This window comes from Dipodomys merriami, unplaced genomic scaffold, assembly GCF_024711535.1.
Source record: "Dipodomys merriami isolate MVZ:Mamm:240054 unplaced genomic scaffold, mDipMer1.0.p SCAF_372, whole genome shotgun sequence".
Classification (NCBI taxonomy): domain Eukaryota; kingdom Metazoa; phylum Chordata; class Mammalia; order Rodentia; family Heteromyidae; genus Dipodomys; species Dipodomys merriami.
The window spans coordinates 939,215-945,214 of NW_027205293.1; positions in this window are offsets into that span (position 1 = coordinate 939,215).

A 6,000-nucleotide genomic window follows, 5' to 3' on the forward strand; every position below is an offset into this window, starting at 1 on the left:
TGGGTTTATTTTGTATCCTGCTATTTTGCCGAAGTGATTTATGATTTCTAAGAGTTTGGAGATGGAGTTTTTGGGATCGTGGAGGTATAGTATCATGTCGTCTGCAAAAAGGGATAGTTTAACTTCTTCTTTCCCTATGCGGATCCCTTTAATGTCTTTTTCTTGCCTTATTGCCCTGGCTAAGGGTTCTAGGACTATATTGAAGAGGAGTGGAGACAGTGGGCATCCTTGCCTTGTTCCTGATTTTAGGAGAATTGGTTGTAGCTTTTCCCCATTAAGTATAATATTGGTTATTGGTCTGTCATAAATGGCTTTTATTGTTTTTAGAAATGTTCCTTCTATTCCTATTTTCTCCAGAGCTTTTAGCATGAATGAATGTTGAATTTTGTCAAAGGCCTTTTCTGCATCTGTGGCGATAATCATGTGATTCTTGACCTTGGCTCTGTTGATATGTTGGATTACATTTATTGACTTACGTATGTTAAACCATCCCTGTGTCTCTGGGATGAAGCCTACCTGGTCATAGTGAATTATTTTTTTTATGTGTTTCTGGATTCTGTTAGCTAGAATCTTGTTAAGGATCTTTGCATCTGTGTTCATCAAGGAGATTGGCCTGTAATTCTCCTTTTTGGTTGGGTCTTTGCCTGGTTTGGGGATGAGTGTGATATTGGCTTCGTAGAATGAGTTTGGGATAGCTCCCTCCTTCTCTGTTTCTCTGAAGAGCTTGAGGAGTATGGGTATTAGTTCTTGTGAGTATGGGTATTAGTTCTTGTTTAAAGGTCTTTTAGAATTCTGCTGTGAATCCATCTGGTCCTGGGCTTTTTTTTTGTTGGAAGACTTTTGATAGCTTCCTGTATTTCATTATAGGATATTGGCTTATTTAATTGGTTAACTTCTTCTTTGCTCAGTTTGGGCAACTTGTATTTCTCTAAAAATGCATCCATTTCTGCCCGATTTTCTTCCTTTAGAGAGTATAGCTTTTGAAAGTAGTCTGTTAGAATTGTTTGGACATCTTGGGTACGTGTTGTGATGTTTCCTGTGGCATCCCTAATCCTATTAATATGGGTTTCCTCTCTTCTTTTTTTAATTAATCTAGCCAATGGGCCATCAATTTTGTTTATTTTTTCAAAGAACCAGCTTTTTGTTTGGTTTATTTTGGTTATGGTTTTCTGATTTTCTAATTGGTTAATCTCTGCTTTTAATTTGGTTATCTGGCTTCGTCTAGTAGCTTTAGGTCCCATTTTTTCTTGTTTTTCTAGCTGTTTTAATTGCAACATGAGATTATTTACTTGGTCTGTCTCTATTCTCTTGATGTGGGCACTGAGGGCAATAAATTTGCCCCTCAGGACTGCTTTTGCTGTGTCCCACAAGTTTCTTTGTGAGGTGTTTTCATTTTCATTGAGTTGTAGGAAATGCTTTATTTCTTCTCTGATCTCTTCTGTTATCCAGGCATTGTTAAGGAGTGTGCTGTTCAATTTCCATGTATTAGAGAAATTTCTGCGGTATGCTTTGTTATTGAGAGCTAGCTTGATTCCACTGTGGTCAGATAGGATACAGGGGATTATGTCGATCCCTTTGTATTTGCTTAAGTTCCTTGCATGAACTATGATATGGTCTATTTTGGAGAAAGTTCCGTGAGCTGCTGAGAAGAATGTGTACTGTGTTGTTTTAGGGTGAAATACTCGGTAGATGTCAGTTAATTCCGCTTGGAGTATGGCCTCTCTTAATTCGGTAGCTTCTTTGCCAATCCTCTGGTTGGTAGAACTGTCCTTTGGTGAGAGTGGTGTGTTAAAGTCTCCTAGTATTATCGTATTGGGATCTATTTCATTCTGTAAGTTTGAGAGCATTTGTTTGACATATCTGGGTGCACCAATATTTGGGGCATATAAGTTGATGATGGTTATATCCTCCTCTTGGATTGTTCCCTTTATTAATATGTAGTGTCCGTCCTTGTCTTTCTGTACTGATTTTAATGAAAAGTTTATTTTGTCAGATATCAGGATAGCTACACCTGCTTTCTTACTGGGGGCATTTGATTGGTAGATCCTTTTCCACCCCTTCACTCTGAGTTTGTTTGTATGTTTGGCTGAGAGGTGGGTCTCCTGAAGGCAACAGATGGATGGGTCTTGTTTTCTGATCCAGTCCTCAGTTCGTTTTCTTTTAATTGGCGAATTCAGCCCATTTATATTAAGAGAAAGTATAGAGAGATGCATTGTTGTCCCTGCCCCATTCTGTTTTCCTAGGTTGTTCTTTCCTTTCCTCCTGTGCTTGCTCAGTTAGACTGTGAGTAACGCCTGTTTGGGGCAGGCCCCTAGGTTGTTCTTTCCTTTCCTCCTGTGCTTGCTCAGTTAGACTGTGAGTAACGCCTGTTTGGGGCAGGCCCCAGTTCCTGGTTGCTTTCTTCAGGTTGTGTCCCCCCTCTTAGAATTCTTTGTAATGCTGGCTTAATGTTTATGTATTCATTTAGTTTTTCTTTGCTATTAACAGTTTTCAGTTCTCCATCGAATGTGAATGCTAGCTTTGCTGGGTATATTAGTCTGGGTTGGCAGTTATTGGCTCTCAGGGCTCGTATGGTGCTTTCCCAGGCTTTTCTTGCATTCATTGTTTGTGTGGAGAGATCTGCAGTGATTCTAATTTTTTTCCCGTTGTAGTATAGCTCCTTCTTCATTTTTGCTGCATGCAGGATTGTTTCCTTATTATTCAGATCTATCATTTTTACTATAATGTGTCTAGAAGTGTTTCTCCTGGGGTCTTGCTTGTTGGGTGTTCGATAAGCTTTTGTGATGTAGTGAAGATGGTCGTTTTTGAGGTGGGGAAAATTTTCATTGATTATCTTGTTAAATAGGTGTTGCATTCCCTTGCTCTGGAATTCCTCACCTTCATCCACTCCGATTATGCGAAGGTTAAATTTTTTAGCATTATCTGCTTGCTCTTGAATTTCCCTTTGGTTTAATTTGAGTGATTTTTCCATATCTGTCACTTTTTGGTCCAGTAGGTGTATTCTGTCTTCTGTATCTGACACTCTACCTTCCATTTCATTCACTCTGTTGATCGTGGCTTCTATTGTGGTTTGCATGGAGGAAATGGATCCCTTTATGGATTCAATGTTGGTTTTCAGAGTACTGATCTCACCTCTCAATGAGGTATGCATTACCTCTAATTTGGCATTTATCTCACTTCTTACTGAGGTTTGTGCAGCTTCTATTTTTGCATCCAACTCTTGTTTGATATCCTGTATCTCTTTTGATAGTTCATCCTTGTGCTCTTTCAATTTCTGATCAATTTCTCACTTTATTTCTTGAGTCATTGCCTCCAGCAACCCTTGGATGTAGCTTTTGTTTTCCATTCCTGCTTTGCTCCCACTGGGGCTCTCCCCTGCGTGGCTGCTGGCTTTTGAGGTGAGCTTGCTGTCCTGGGTGGTGGTAAACCTTGTGATTTTTCTCTGTGATTTTCGCATGGAGGTTCAGGAGACTGCTCTTCAATTTTGTTTTGGTGTGTCTGTCTTTGCTTGGTTGCTGATTCTGTATTGGTAGAGAGAGTCTGTGCCTGATCTGGGTTCTGTTGGGAGCCTATTTCCAGCTGGTATTCTGACTTACTTAGGATTCTCAGCTCTCTGCTGTAGATTGCTGGCAGTTCCCGCCTTTGGAAGGGTTGAGCAGCCTTGACTGCTTGTGTTTGCTCCTACGGGTGCTCTTGTGAAGAACAGATGCTCTGGATACACTCTCCCAAATACTGGAGTCTGCTATGGGCTCCTGATGTGTTTTTGTTTGTTTGTTTTGGGCTGGTTGTGGGCTTGAACTCTAGGTTTGGGTGCTGTCCCTCAGCTCTTCAGCTCAAGGCTGGCACCCTACCATTTGAGCCACAGCACCACTTCTGACCCTTTTTGCTTTTGTGATGCTGAGGAATCAGATCCAGGGCCTCATACATCCAAGACTATCACTCTATTGCTGAGCCGCCTTAACAGTCTGAGCTCCTGCTTACTATCAGGTGCTGGCAGCCTGTGTTGCCCAATTCCCAGTCTAGGGTATATGGGTGGAGTTTTAGTGGGGTTTGGGCTTCTCTTGTCCTGGGCCTCCAGGTCTTTTGTTGTCACAGGCGTGCTTCCCGGGGAGTGTTGTTTCCTGGTTTTCTCCCCTCTGTTGAGGCATATGCTCAGCTTTTTACTTCAGTTGGGAGGAGTTGGTCGTGTTGTTCAGGCACCGGATCCCCGGGCCTGGTTCCGGCCCCAGCCTGGAGCACGCTCGTTAGGCCTGTGCTGATGTGTATACCACCTAGGTTATACAGCCTGGGGGACACAGTTCAAATTTCTTCTACTGTTGGTAGTCTTGACCCAGGGGCGCTGTTCCTGGCTTGGGCATTTAAGCTCCCTTCCAGGGGCACTCTTGCTCTGGCCTGGCCAGCAGAGTGTGCTCCATGGGCTGGTGGAGCTCTCAAACAGTTCCCAGTTTTAGTGGGTCCTGTGGTCCGGGTGTTGGGGTAGGGAGTCTAGGTCAGGGCCTGGGGATTCCCTCCAGCTCTGGTCTCCCTTGAGGGATACACTGTCCCCTGTGGGGTACTTACCCTGGAGCTGGTTGTTTCTGTGTGGTATAGGTCGTCAGTTGTTGTTGCAATCTGAGTTCAGTTGGGGTGGTTGCGGGCTGGGTTGGGCGGTGGTGGCTCTGTGTGATTCTTTTCTGTCTCTGCCTCTGTCGAAGCTGTTGGGTCAAAAGTGTCCACGCTCAGGCAGCTTCTTTGCGGTGCCTCTGCTACCCGGGCGGCCCTGCCGGGTCGTTGCGATCGCGATTGGGCAGGTGGTCTGCTGACAGGTCCCTTTGTCGCACTGCTGGTGCCAAGCGGCTTTGGCGGGATGGAGCCTCTCTGCTCCGGTGGAAAGTGAGGGGTGTGGGTGGGATCCTCGTGCAGACTCCCCGCTGGTAGGTTTCTCTGTTCCTGGCGATCTGCTGTTCTGCAAACCAGTACCTGGTGATCTGCAAGCGGCCCCCTGTGTGTCTGGGGCTCCGGCAGCCCCCACCGGGCCGGCTGGCCGGCGGCTTGGCGCACTGCCGCGCGACCAGTAAAGGTTGGGGGAGGGGTCTTCGCTTTTCTCTGAAATTCTTCTTTTCCTCTCTTTCTTTTTTTGTTATTTTCCGCCTCTGGTTTTTCTCTGAGTGTTCTTCTTTTTGTTGTTGTCGGTCTCTTGGGGAGATTAAGCATTGGAACTCGAACTCTCTTTTTGGTTGGAGAGAGCTGTGGCATTTCCCTACTTCCCCATCGCCATCTTGGTCCCCCCTCTTTAAATTGTTTTTATATCAGCACCTGCAGCTTCCATTTCAGCATAAACGTGAAGTCTAATGAGCTACGAATGCCAGGCACAATCTTGGCAAAAGTGGTTCTCCCAGCACCAATCTTGTCTTTCAAGAATGCTTCCAATCATGACCATAATGCAAAAGAGGAAAATGAGGAAAATGGGGTGGTGAAGAAAGACAGTGGGATCAGAATAAACAATCCTGAAGCAACCTGAATGGAAGTGGTGCAAATTCACAGATTTCCTTTTAGAAGTTTGCCTGACCTGTGATGGTTTGCATTTCTACACACATCAAAGAATTCTTCTCTTATAGCAGGTGGGGTGGGGTGTAAGGGATGGGAAGGGGACACAAAGGAGGAGGCAACAATGCTTGATAAGAAATGCACTCATTACCTTGCTCATGTAATTGTAACCCTTCTGCACGGTATTTTCACAATTAAAAACAAAACAAAACAAAAGAATTCTTTTCTCATGGCTAAACTTTGTTGGCATGCAAATAGGCAACATTTTTAAAGGCACAGTCTGTATAAGTTGAAGCCTGTGTCTTTGGGAGATCTATGACAAGGAATCATTATAATCAAAATCAATCCAATGTCCCACATTGTCCCTCCTTTCCTGGTCCTGTTTTAGCTCTCAGTGAATACAGTAAATCAATGACTTCACTATGTCTTATTCTCAGAGTTCCATCCTGCCCATCATGGTCCAACTTATTGTTC